The sequence below is a fragment of the Grus americana genome, chromosome 22 (genome assembly GCF_028858705.1).
Source record: "Grus americana isolate bGruAme1 chromosome 22, bGruAme1.mat, whole genome shotgun sequence".
In the NCBI taxonomy this organism is placed as follows: domain Eukaryota; kingdom Metazoa; phylum Chordata; class Aves; order Gruiformes; family Gruidae; genus Grus; species Grus americana.
This window is the reverse complement of record NC_072873.1, coordinates 327,510-340,180: the sequence shown is the minus strand read 5'-3', so window position 1 is coordinate 340,180 and position 12,671 is coordinate 327,510. Positions and strand designations below refer to the sequence as shown.

The 12,671-nt window shown below is 38.4% G+C and overlaps 1 protein-coding gene across 14 annotated transcripts in view; it reads right to left on the bottom strand.

Moving 5' to 3' along the window:
* TANC2 (tetratricopeptide repeat, ankyrin repeat and coiled-coil containing 2) overlaps nt 1-12,671 on the bottom strand; it is a 250,259-nt gene that overhangs the window by 218,087 nt on the left and 19,501 nt on the right. For 3 of the 14 annotated variants that reach the window (XM_054801160.1, XM_054801167.1, XM_054801161.1), the window contains exon 2: nt 208-270. The exons of the other annotated variants lie outside the window; for them this stretch is intronic. The gene's annotated coding sequence lies outside the window, so the exon portion shown is untranslated. The remainder of the gene's footprint in view (nt 1-207; nt 271-12,671) is intronic. 14 annotated transcript variants of the gene reach the window in all.

Below are 12,671 nucleotides of genomic sequence, written 5' to 3'. Positions count from 1 at the left end.
TCAAACACTAATACACGAAAGCTATTACATCTTTTCTCTAAATACAGAAACAATCAGGTTAAAAATTGGTAAAACTGATATAGGAAGACAGTGCCCACGCTCCATGTTCCAATTCTAGGTGATCACAGATTAAAACACACCAGGGTTCAACTTCAATTCTATTTAAATAATTAACTACTGCAAAAAAGTGGAAAAAAAATCTCCTACCTTGCTATCTTTAGACAAGTTATATCTCTAGTAAAAAGTGTCTTCCTCCATTCAATGAAAGTCCTGAAAGACAAAAAAAAAACAAAAACCACACAACAGAATTTAGTAGCATCTTCTCAACACACTACTATGTGTAGCTGTGCACACAGAACTGTAATAACCTCACCCCAGGAATAACCTCACAACTTTTCCAGAGTATTACTGTATCTGGTATAGCTACCAGTCAGCCCCCACTCTTTATCATCACAATTAAAACGTTAATGCATGTGCTTTTAAACCTCTGTTAATCAATACTAATTTTGGTCACTTGAGTCTTCCCTCTCACCACTTTTCAAATGGGAGGAGAAGAAAAGCAGATAACACTTTCCTTTGATACACATCATATAGTACATTATTTAAAAAGTAATGTTACTTCCAAATATTTTCCCTCAATCTATCAAGGTTGCCTGCTAAAATCCTGCAACCTCCCCTTAGTGTTTCTTTTAAAATTCAATCCTTACATAAACACAACTCCCACTAAATCAAGAGTTCAATACTTGGCCCTTTGCTCTGTCATCACGTACTTATAACAAGTTCATCAACAAAGAGCCACAAGAAATGTATCTTGCTACTTACTGAAAAAGACCAGAGCACCTATTTTAGTACCAGGGTGTGTGTTTATGTGAACTGACGATATTGTGTTACAGGCTTTACCAACCTATTCTTTAGAAATCTCATCTGAGAAACAACAAGCAGAAGGAAATACAGACACATCTCATTTGTAATCAAACAAATCAACAAAAAAATCAAAGTAAACTGAGATCACCTTAAGCTTGCAAGTTTAAGGTGAATAAGTAGAATAATATTCAACCACTTCAGCAGGGTTTTTTTTACTCTACTGCAAGAAGATACTGAAAAGTAATTGACAGCTTAACTTGTAATTCACACTGCTCTCCAGAACCTTAAGAGAAACTTCTCAGATGGTCTTATATGAATAATTTTGTACATAAAACCGTAAGACATTCCATAAATTCATGAAGCAATCCCATCTTACTTCTCACCGTTGCCAATTACCTCCCTGCTTTCATTTTTTCACTTCTGTGGAAAAATAGCTAAAAAGCTAGTAACCAGCAAACAATGCTCACCAAGATCGTGGCTGTTCCAATCAGTCAAGCATGGCAAACACACAAATGCAGCTCTGATCCCACTGTGCTAAACGTGACTCTTGCTATGTCACAGAGGAAGGGTCTGACCTCTGTCTCGGCTCACGCACAGCCGTAACCTGGACTCTGCACCACAGGCTGCCTTACCCCACGTTGCAAGAGGACGTCCCTTCTTCTAATCCCCTTGCTGGGTTCTGCAAACTCTGCTTGCACTCTGAATCATCCAACTGCCTGAGCGTTTGCATTCTGTAGAAGCTATATTGTTAGAAAGACCCAGCTAAACATTTTGGAATGAGTGTACAACCACATATAGCAAGAGACCACAGTTATGGAACTTGTTTAACTAAGCCCGTATGGAGGCCAAACCCAAATACGTTCAGAACAAGGAAGATTTTTATTCGGCATTACTTCACACAAAAAAACCCCTCAAACCCCTATATTCCTTAGATCCTAAAGAAACAGAAGAAGAAAGGATCTTAAACCATTTATTTGGCATTCTCCACAATTCTTTTAACTGGTCAAAAACTAGGTACTTGCAAACACCTCCAGTAGGTGATGGAGTAAAAAGAGTATTTTCTTTCAAAAGCAGCAATGTTACGATTTTTTCAAAACTGAAAACATGCACAGAGTTTTGGAATAACTAAAAATAACTCCTTTTTAATGTTTCAGTTTGCTGCCATCTATCTTCTTAATATATCTCTTAACATGATACCCTGTAAAACAAAGAACAGAATACAGCTTATGCAGTGTAGGCTGTAGATGAGTGCTGACTACCCATAATTTGCTCAATAACTTTCCATCTGTATTCAGAGAGCATATTTGATGAATATGCTCTGCATTGAGCTTTTAAATAGCAGAGCTTTCATCTGCTCATATTATTACATTAGAAATCTTTATGTGAATGCAGTAGATATTAGTGGGTTGTCAATAAAAACTGAATGTCATTAAAGTGCTTTTATTCTTTAAATGCCTTTAACCCTCTAATTATATTTGTAAATTCCGCTATTTAACTGTATGAAAGTTATACATTCTGACATGTTGTATCACAACAAATACATTTACAGACTAATATACAAACAGGTTTTTTTGGGGGGGAATCAATTTTAGAATTATTCCCTCTTGATTAAACACATAAACCAGAACTATGGTGTGTTTCAATCAGAAACAACATACAGTCAGGATTTCTCCAGATATTCTAAGAGTTTGGGGTTTTAAAACCTCTGTCCTTTAGTAGGGCCGCAAGTAATAATCTATTTTTAGAAATTACTGTCTTTTTTTAATTATTATTATATCAGTATAGTTTTTCCAAGCCAGTTCTCTTGGGCTTGGCAGAGAGAAAGTCCTACTACTTACTCATCTCCCAAACCAATACGAAGAATTGACTATCGTTTGCTCTATTTGTTTCCTCCGCAGAAGCACAAGGTGGGCTATCTGTAACATAGGCACAAACAGTTGCAGAACAACTGTCCAGCACTGTCCTACCAACTGCAAAAGGTGGTTCGGCATTCGGATTCATTCTACCTTTGGCCATCTATGAAGAAGCCAATTACTGTCAATTGGGAATTTTGCCCATAAAAGCCAACTAGGAATAACCAGCTATGACTTCCAGTAGCCAACCAAGTTTCCAAATTCAAAACATGACCTAGGAATAGGAATATTCCTAAGTTCCATAATGCCAATTAAAAAAAAAAAAAATCCTAAGGAATGCTTTTTGTCAACAGAAACAGGTAATTTATGTCAGGAACACAAACAGAAACAGGAAACACTGAGACTCTTACAAGGCTGTTCCAGGATACAAAACAGCACCAAAATACCCTTCATCCACCGATTGCATTCAGTGACATTGCATCCAACTGTTGATTTCTTTCCTTTTGAACAGTCATCAGCCCACAGGAATATCAATTCAACTATAAATTTCCTATACTATGTTTGCTGTTCCAGTATATCCAACACTTTATTCAACTTCATCCAGTATAACAGAAATAGTCCCCTTTAAATAGTTTTTGATAATTCTCTGCATTTGGGACCTTTTCACTGATTCAGACAATTTCTGAATGAACACATCGTGAACAAAGCTGCTCAAACAGCAGTGAATGAAAGGACATTATGTAATTTCCAAAATGAGAAAACAAAGAAATGCTATTAAAAAGTACAAGTTAGTAATAATGTCACAAAGCCAAGTAAATAAAAAGTTAAGAGATACAATAATTGAGGTTTAGCATGCTCAGTAGATGAGGTGGTTAAGTAATTCAGGCACAAAGCAGTCAATCTGCAGACTTGCAGACCCAAAGAATTTCTTGGTTACACCTGTGTAGGTAATAACTGTACTGAATTCTTCTGCAGAAGAACACGTTAAAGCGTACAACAGCACACTCACCATACCTGTAACATCCTTCACATAGAATCACGGAATGGTTTGGGTTGGAAGGGACCTTAAAGATCATCTAGTTCCAACCCCCCTGCTGCAGGCAGGGACACCCTCCACTAGACCACGTTGCCCAAAGCCCCATCCAACCTGGTCTTAAAACACTTCCAGGGATGGGGCATCCACAACCTCTCTAGGCAACCTGTTCCAGTGCCTCACCACCCTCACAGTAAACAATTTCTTTCTAACATCTAATCTAAATCTACCCTCTTTTACCTTAAACCCATTCCCCCTTGTCCTGTCACTACACTCCCTGATAAACGGTCCCTCACCATCTTTCCTGTAGGCCCCCCTTCAGGTACTGGAAGGCCGCAATTAGATCTCCCCGGAGCCTTCTCTTCTCCAGGCTGAACAATCACAACTCTCTCAGCCTGTCCTCACAGGAGAGGTGCTCCATCCCTCTGATCAGCTTCATGGCCTCCTCTGGACTCACTCCAACAGCTCCATGTCTCTCCTGTACTGGGGTCCCCAGAGCTGGATGCAGTACTCCAGGTGGGGTCTCACAAGAGTGGAGTAGAGGGGCAGGATCACCTCCCTCGGCCTGCTGGTCACACTGCTTTTGATGCAGCCCAGGACACAGTTGGCTTTCTGGGCTGCAAGCGCACGCTGCTGGCTCACGTTGAGCTTCTCATCAATCAATACCCCAAGTCCTTTTCCTCGGGGCTGCTTTCAATCCATTCCTTGCCCAGCCTATAGTCATGCTCGGGATTGCGCCAACCCACGCGCAGGACCTTGCACTTGGCCTTGTTGAACTTCATGCGGTTCGCATGGGCCCACCTCTCCAGCCTGTCAAGGTCCCTCTGGATGGTATCCCTTCCCTCCAGCGTGTCGACCACACCACACAGCTTCTTAAAAAGAGCTTTTCTTAACTTCTGTCAAATACATAAGTATATGGTCAAAAGTTAAACACAATTTCTAAATATCTATGCCCTAGTGCATGAGTGCACCAAAAAAAGGCATAAAATAAAAGCTAGCTAAATTGACTATCCTAAAGAAGGGCTCCTAGTTAACCTAAGGATTATTGAAACAGGTAAGACAAACAGTTTATAAAGAAAAAAAAAAATCACAATATTGTCAACACTTTTAGCTGACAGAATTAAGCAGCCTCCCATTGTTCTAAGCCAGAAGACAAGTACCTACAAAAGGAACAAGTACTTTCAGGTTCAGTACGCACATTCCAGCTGCATTGTTTTTCTGTCAAGCTAAAACCCATGACAGAAAGAAGACTTAAAGCTTTAAGATTTAAGAAACAAAACAGAAAACCTGTCTTCTATAGCCACTTGACTACAGCTGTAAAGAGGTACAGTATGAAACGATAATAGGAGGTTTGATTTCACAGTAACAAGTTTGAGAAGTCTGTGAGATATCTTGAGATGAATACCACTCATTCTATATTTGAAAATATTTAACATTAGTATTGAGCAAACTTCCAATTAACAGGATGAAATATAAGACTGGTTTTCTATCCATCCTAAGGCAAAGCAATCTTTTTTCCCATAATCAAAGCCAGCAGACATTGCATTTGAGCACGTAAAAATTCACAGCGATTTTGCAAAGCTAATTGAATTTGAAGCCTCTAAACCAAACGTAGTACAGGTCACATGTACCCTGATCTCAACAGTTTAATTATATTTTCCCAGAGAAATTAACAACTTACTCATACTTTTATCAACAGAACATTAATACACAGACATTAAACACAATGACCATCTGTCTTTGAAAACCATACACTACACCAATGATCAGAACATGTTGCTCAACCAGTCCTGCTGGAAAGAAAAATCTCTGAAATGGTCTCATGAATAGGGATTTCCATCTTTAAATGAGGTTATTTTTCTAGTTTTGGCTGTCAGTTGCACCAGCTGGTATTCATCTGATAAATTGAGTAAGCTTGGATGGTATTCTAAAATCAAATAAAATCACAGTTTAAATTCTTTGCACATACATACATGTTGGAAACAAAATACATACTGACAAAAAAAATAGTCTTGATTCCAGTTCTAGCTCACATAAATTCTTTTCTAAGCAAAATGTGTGTTTCAGTGATGGCTGTCATCTAACAAATCAAAGATCAGGAAAATGGCAATATTCCTTAAATCACAGTAATGTAAATATGGCTGACCTAACTTTGTTAGGGACTAATCTGGAAAACACGTCTCATGTTTCCACCTTGATAAAGAGTTTGTCTTCTATTCTCTAATTAAAAGTAAGATTTGAATCATATGTTACCATACATAATTACTATACTTACAGAGTTCATTACGTAGGAACGTATACCATTGATAAATCAAGAATGCCACAAATAAAACCATACAACTTAACACTTCACTCCATAATTAGATACATCTTGGCTGATTCTCAACAGTATTAAGCAAGCATCCACTCTACCATATTCTAAGTTGGCAACAGTTTCTTCATGATCATCACTCTAAATAACTATGGGAAAGCATCCAGACATCACTGGAATGATGAAAGGGAAAAAAAAAATCAGAAAATTGTCTATGCTTTAAATTAAGATTTTTCTACTTACTTCATGTGCCTAAAAAAAAAAAAAAAAACCAGGAAAAAACCAAAACCAAAAAAAACAACAAACCACCCTGTGTGTTAAATACAGGTGACATTTACATTCTGCTATCTTAAAAACTCAGACTCCTGGTTTTATTTGAAAATTCTAATGAGCTTCCATTTTATTTCCTGCTTAACAAACAAATAGTTCCAAGCTATTAATGGAGTATCCCATTTATTTTTCAGCATCTTAATAATGTTTATCAAAATGTACCAACTTATCTACTAGCACAGTGATTTGGGGGGCAGGAGCTGTTTGGTTGTTACAATGACTAGTGCTACAAAGCCCTCACCTTTCTAATGCCTTCAGACGCTAACTACCATAACATGTTTAATAACATTAAATACAACCTGTTTGTTCACCCTCTCTGCTCTATCTACGGATTGGTCATTATTTATTAACTAGTTGTTTTGGGTACTGCACTCATGATACACATGCCAACATGACCATAAGATGATGGGTTAAGTATGGACCAAGAAAAATATTTTCCTTCTAGAGTAATCCAAGGTTAGGAGACTTATTGTAATTATCTGACATTTTAATAGATGTCAGCAAATAACTAGAAGGGGAGACTTAATGGCCCACAGATATCATGACATTGAAAAGATATCTAACACAGCAGTCATTCTGAACATCCCAAGCCTATTCCAATCTTTCCAATGGTGCTGAAAGTCTTGCCAGGGATTTCAGCAACAATCGAACACAAAATTCTGACAACACTGCTCAAACATACGCAACGTAACAAATTTAAGAATCAAAATACTAACATGCCAAGAGTGCTATTTACAGCATAGCTTTAGCCCAGGGATCATGTTTGCATTCCTGTATCCATACACCACCATCACTGCTAATGCTACTTCAGACACTACTGGTAAGAAAGCAGCCGAAAACACAGCAAGGATCAGCCAGTGCCTTTTGGATTTCTAAAGGTTCCTCCCTCTCCCTGCTCTCTTTTTCTTTTAATTCCTGCTAGAACTGTGCTCATTTTCACAGGTTTGTCTTGTTTGACTTTTCTTTAGAGCATGAAAAGGCCACTTGCACAGGACCTCCTCTAGCAGGGGAACAACTTCTGTTGCTCCTAACCTAAGGCAGTACCTAATAGCTGCTACTGTGCTGCTTTGTCTCAGAAGGCTCTGGATATTGAGAATATAAAATAACCACTCTAAACTTCCTTATCCAGCTCCTACAGAACAAACACGTTTCAAAGAAAGTAGTCAAAACCTTTCCTCTGCCCCTTCAGAAGCATGCAACCAGAACTTAAGTACCCAGAAACACAACTCTTCTTCCCAGGCTGTCTTCCCTTTTGTAAATAACCCATGTGGAAATGGTGTGGAAAAATGTGAAGATGAAGACAATTACCAGAAGGAAAGAGAAGCAAGGCAGATAGGAGAAGAAACTGGAAAAATGAAATGGAGGGCAGGGGAGAGGAGAATGGAATTTCTAACGGAGAGGCGGGGTAAAGCGTCATGGATATAAGACTGAAAAAAACAGGTAAGTGGTAAAAGTGAAAATGACAGATAGAAGACAAAAAATACATGTAACGACAACAAAAAAAGGTTTCTGGAAAAAGAATCTAGGAAAAAACTTGCAAGAAATAAAAGGGAATTCACTACACAAAGGTGCGTTTGCACGTGCCAGTGACTGCGTGTGACACTAAGACCTACTTCTGCATCACACCTAGCAGACGCGGTTGGTACCAGCGCCGGCTGACCTAATTACAGCCCTGTAATTCAGTACACAAAGCTACAGAGAGAGGGAACATGATGACGCTTTCACTGTAATGCACGCACGTGATTGCACTAACAAAATGTCTGTAATCTCATGTGCTGTGAGCAACTGCCATGAAACATGACAGTCAGGAAACACAGATAACTGGGGGTGGTGGGAAAATCAGGGCAATAAAAACACCGAATGAGGCATTTTGGGTCTTGCTTTTTAATGAAACTATTACAAATAAGTAGCTTGAATTTTTTTTTATTTGAATTCATTTCTTTTTATATTGCCAGAGGATAGAATTACCTACAGTTGAATGAAACAAAAGTAATATCCTGCTGACAGTTTTCTTAGTGAAAAGTATGTGTCCCTATAAAAAGTCAATTAAACATATGGTGCAGTCCCATTTCTTTTTCAAACATTTCTTGTATTTGGTACAATCAATAATACTAAAGTTTAACGTAGACAAACAGCTTGGGCTTTGAATTAAAACAGAAAAGGAAAGACAGAAAGAAAGAAGAAACATACCTTACAAATTACAAAGGATTCTTCATGTGTGAAACCATATTTACATTAAAAAGAACAGCAATTTTTGTGTCCTTAACTTAATCTGCTAACTCTATAGAACACATCTTAGATTCCAAGTGAAATACATGAATGAAAAGGGAATTTAAGTGACAGTTTGTTTCACTTGGCTTTCATTTATTTGGTAGCTGGCTAACCATACTCCACACAAGAAAACTGTGACTTAGCAGAAGTGGAGATTCTGCTTTAAGTCACTTCTTCAAACCTTCCAACAAGGGAACACGTACATGAGTAAGTACTTGAAGGAAAGGGTATATTTATACACCTTTTATCTTTTATGAAGTATAAAAATTATATTTAAAATAGGCCTGACTACTTAAGACAATGTGTTTAAACTACAAGCAGTTATAAATGAAGCCATTATATGAGCACACTTGAAATTACAGCATACAGCATACTTCAGAAGAATTCAACGTTGTATATACAAGCTCTGCTTCATACTGTTCTTGTTAGCTAACAACTCAGAATTTCTGATTTCATCCTGCAACGGGCAGTGAAAACGTAGATATGAAGACTTACAGTTCTGGTATGAAGAACTGTAGTTCCTGAGCTTTATGCAAGTGAGACCTGAAAACCCAATGAGATTTTTTTTTTTTTTTTTTAAACTGGAGAAAGCACCTAACCTAAAAGCAAACTATTACTTGAGTCCATAAAGAAACTCAAGCCACAAGGAAATAAGAAGTAGCAGGCAGAAAATGGTCATCATGAGAGTACCAAAGTGAGCTGGGCACTTCCCAAACCCCAGCCTTACTTTCTCTGTGACTCCTGAAATCTACTACATTACTATGGCTTAAAAAGTCAGCTGAGAATATGGAGTATCCTCTTAACTTACCCCAAATGCACAATAAAACATGTTGGCTCACAGGAGCCACTGTCTTTAGCTCAGGTGTACTTAAGTCACTTCAGAAGACTGGTACAGGAGCATTTGAACAACCTGACCTGAAATTTGTTTTGCTCTGCTCAGAGTGTATCATGTATCCCTGCTACGTTCTCTTCTGCTTGGTCCATCCATTCTGTTTCACAGAGAGCTGAGTAAAGATGAGTGGTAGCAATGCTACAGTACTGGTGCTTTTCTGAGTCTCTCCAGTACTGGAATGTTTGGGGACACTGCTCTCTTTCATTTTGGGAAAGGAAATGCTCTATCCATGACTCATGGATAGAGTCAAGAGAGTATCAGAAAGTGAGTATCAAAGCTTAAAGATAACACAGCAGAGCTGAATACAGCAGTCTTGGTTTGGCTTTTAGACAAAGCATTCACCCCCTCCCTCATTTAGCTTTAATAAAACTTCAGCAGTGAAGGGTGAGATTTCTTCATAAAGTTGTGTAACTATAAAAACAATTTGATTTTTTTAACTACTATCTATAGTCTGTCATATGAAGGAAATCTAAATGCCTTCTAGAGACAGATAGGAAGTATGTTTTTCTCTACATTTAGAACATAAATGATTGCAATCGCCACGTATAATCTAGAACAATTTATGCCATCATTCGTTGAGGCAAATCCCAAATCCTATCCATTTCTAAATAAAACCCCTTGTCATTGAAGAGCGTGCACAACCAAGGAAAACAGGAAGAAACAAAAAGAATAACTGGTTTGCTTTGCTTCTGAAGCCTACAGCAGCCAAATACATCTTAAAGAAATAATACATACCTACTCAAACTTGTTTTCTCTCTAAAGCCATTAGGTAGATTTGCTGGTGAGAGCAGGGAGACCTATGCCTCACCCTTGCTTACATCTCCTTCCTGTTGTGGCACCATCACTACTCACAGTGCTACCCTGACAGTAAGTACCTGGACAGAGGATTGGAATAATAGTGTTAGCAGGGGTCCAAGGCTTCTCTTTGTAGAGAAGTTTCTGTATGCGGATATATTCCATAGCAGTACTTGCATACCATATCCATATATATACATACACCTCTCATACACACACTCCACTTCCACCCAAACTCTTATCCCAGAGTCAGGAGAATTTAGGGCTTTAGGAACCCCCTCCCTCTTGGTATACAATCCTGCTTCTTTTGTCTTAGGCTTAAAAGCAGCATATTCTCACCCTCACTGCAGCGCAACAAAGCCGAAGTCTCTGATTCACCTTTATTACAGTCTGGAACAATGTCTATTAAAAAACAATGGTCTGAAATTTCCTCAGGCAACTTCTGCAAGAAAACATTTCTGACATCAAGATGTGTTACAGAAAATCCAGTAATCTCTACTGTTGTATTACCATTCATATTAGGAAGCCTTTTTTCTTTAACAAGAATGAGTCTGAAAAAGGAAAAATAGTTTCACATTCACAGTTTTGTAGCTAGATTGGATTATCTTAAATCTGAATTGGGTATGGATATCACATTTTCCAAAGTTTATTGCTTTTAAAGCAAAATAATGCAAACAATACTGCAGAAACCACTTAAGAACATTCTTACCACAAGTCCAAAAAAAGGCGTATTTCCTCAACTACCACAGGAAGCTCTTTTATGTTGTATAAACATGTGTAAGGAAAGTGAAGAGGAAGAACTCTGCTGTTGGCTTTTGGAACCTTGCTATTAAAGCAGTATTCATAATCCCAATTGCCCAGCTATGTGATATGGTCACTTAACACGTTAGCCTTTTGAAGGCCACAAGACCCATGAACAAATCCCTGATTAACCCATGAGTGAAGCAACTCACTGGCTCAGTAACACCTCCCAGGAATGTGGCCAAGTCAAGAACATGGACACGTACACTATACCATTGAAGAAAAGTGGCACGACCTTACTTTCAGCAGTGATTTAAAGGGCGTATCACGAACAAGGATTTACAGGTGTCTGCAGAAGTGTTCTGAGAGATACAGATGGTATTTGCCAACATTTCACTTGAAATTTGCACCTAATTTACTCTTTTCCAGATAATTGTTTTTTGAACCACATCTCTTTCCCCTGCTAAATAGTTCCTGTCTCCTCAAGCACTCCTTTTCTACAGAAGTCCTTCGGTATCTTTGATCATCCTTGTTGCCTCGCTCTAAGTCTTCTCCAGCTCTAAAATATCCTTTAGAAAATGAGCAGGCCAAACTTCAGTCTTCAAGACGGGCCATTCCACAAATCTCTAAGATGGCTCTATGATGCTTTGCTTTATTCACTATTTCTTTCCTATTAATCCCTAACATTACACATTAAGATTTTTTTTGCTTTCTTTTGATTTTAAAGCTGGCAGGCACTGAGCTGATGTTTTCATGGCTCTACTAGTCATAATCCCAAGATTCTCTACCGAGTGGTAATAGTCAGTTTAGAATCATAATTTTCTACAACTTGGATTTGGTTTTCCTGCAAATTTACCATATTGCATTTCATTCGCTGTTATTAAGCAGTAATTAAAGACTTAAGGCCCTTCTGCAACCTTTCAGTCATCCCTTGCTTTTACTGCACTAAGTCTGTATCACTAGTGGGACTGACTACCTCCAGCTAATTTGTGTATGAGCCCATTAATTAGCATGATCCTCAGGTAACATCCCTCTGCCATGACAGCCAACTCTTTATTTTCATCCTCATTTTTATCTTCGCCCATTATTCTCCATGACAGGACACTCTCTCTCATGCTGTGCCTGCTCAGTTTTCTAAAAATGTCTTTGATGAAAAACTTGGCATGAAACTCTTGTGAAAATCCAAGTGGATTCTATCAACTGGATCCTCTCCTCCATGATTTCCTGGCCTCTTCAGCAGAACTTCATGTAGTTCCTAAAGCAGGAATTCCTTCTGCAAAAGCCATGGCGAGTCTTCCTCTACGTATCCAGCTGTCTACTTCATGTCACGCAAAGTCACACACAAACGTGAAGGTAGTACAACATCACCTCCATGTTCCTAAACCAACAAGCCAAACGAACAGTTTGCATTTGCTGAGGTAACTTTCCGTTTCCCCAGAAGAAACTGATAAATCCAAAACAATTTCTTTAACGCTTTTAGCACTTGACTATAAAGAGCCCAAAAACCCGTTACCCACTCAACAACCTGTCCACGGAATCTGCTGTCCTAATGGCTGCTCACAACTGCGCTGGCAGAATTCA